The 1344-nt window shown below is 44.9% G+C and overlaps 1 protein-coding gene across 1 annotated transcript in view; it reads right to left on the bottom strand.

Annotated features, from left to right (window-relative positions):
• Window positions 1–419, bottom strand: part of ENPP2 (ectonucleotide pyrophosphatase/phosphodiesterase 2) — a 96998-nt gene extending 96579 nt beyond the window's left edge. Inside the window, exon 1 of the mRNA XM_025050163.1 lies at window positions 1–419. This exon is cut by the window's left edge and continues 106 nt beyond it. The gene's annotated coding sequence lies outside the window, so the exon portion shown is untranslated.
• Window positions 420–1344: the final 925 nt, after the last annotated feature.

The raw sequence follows: 1344 nt of genomic DNA, 5'->3' as shown, positions 1-1344 counted from the left end.
CCTGGACGGCTGCCCCGGGCTGCTCTTGTTTGCACTGGGCCGTTTGCTTTGGGGATTTTTCCAATGCAGATGTAATCAGGGGGCCGCTGTCCCGGGGGACAATGATTCCATTGGAAGCTGGCCTTTGACAAGACTCACACATGACCTTTGACTAAAATGGCTTTGGCGAAGGAAAGTGTCCGGAGGCTGAGACGCGGCATCCAGGGCAGCGGTCCGCGCTCCCACCCCCAACAGTGCCAAGTTAATTTTTCATCTCGTAATCTTTCAAGGAGAGTCCCTGGGAGGTTTGATTTGCCATTTCTCCTTAATTCTGCGGGACTTTTCCCGTTTCCAAAAGGATTTTGCTGCAGAAATTTCCTGCTGTGTTGTTGATGAGTTCCCGGAATTAGCATATCCAGGTTAAACTAGGCAGGCCTATACGGTATAAATTCCTCTAACGCTCTCTCAGGAATAATATCACCTTTTTTTTTTTTTTTTTTTTTTCCTAGAGCAAGCTACAGTTTACAAAGGGCTTTTCACAATCATGCTCTCATTGGGCGGGGGGAGGGGGAGCTCTGCTATCACTGCCATTTTAAGCAGAAATAATAAACAGAAGCTCCAGAAAAATAAGATATTTACCCAGTCACCCAACCAGAAAGTGAAGTCTAGATCCTCTGGATCAGCATCCTGTCCACATGCACAAACCACCCAGCCACACTAAACGGTAACACATAAACACATAGCATGACAAAATGATAATACATAATAGAAAGTAACAGCAGCTATAATTATTTTAATTTTTTGAATTATGAACGTGACTGTTAGAAATTGTTTTAATATAAGAGCTGTTTTGGTTATTGATACTCACACATATCTTGAATTTACTAACTACTTTTTTTGTTGTTGTTGTCTAAATTTTTCCCTTTACTGGATGCTAAAAGGATGCTACGGGACTGAGGATGGCCACTCTGAGGTATGAGTACAAGCCAGGGCTCCCTGAGGCTGCTACCAGAGTCCATCCCTAGCTACCATCAGAGCCTTTTCCTCTATTTTTTGGGGGGGAGGGGAGTTCCTTCCAGATGGTGATATGCTAGACAAAAGCGAACTGGGATGTGAGATCGTCAAGTGAACCCTGAAAGCGGAGTCAGCATCCCAAACTTTCAGTGTAATGAGGAAAGGTATGATGGAGGTCTACAGAGACGCCCTAGGGCCGCCTGGTGTGTTAGGTGGTATTCTCATTTTTTTTTTTTTTTTCAGCTTAGGGAAGGGGAAAAGGGCGATACTCACAGTCAGTCTGGAAGAACTGGAAGGACTCTGCCAAGAGAAGGACATCACCAACCCAGACAACACCAGGTACAAAAGCTG

Source organism: Pteropus alecto, unplaced genomic scaffold (genome assembly GCF_000325575.1).
Source record: "Pteropus alecto unplaced genomic scaffold, ASM32557v1 scaffold164, whole genome shotgun sequence".
Taxonomy (NCBI): domain Eukaryota; kingdom Metazoa; phylum Chordata; class Mammalia; order Chiroptera; family Pteropodidae; genus Pteropus; species Pteropus alecto.
This window is presented reverse-complemented; position numbering and strand designations above follow the sequence as displayed.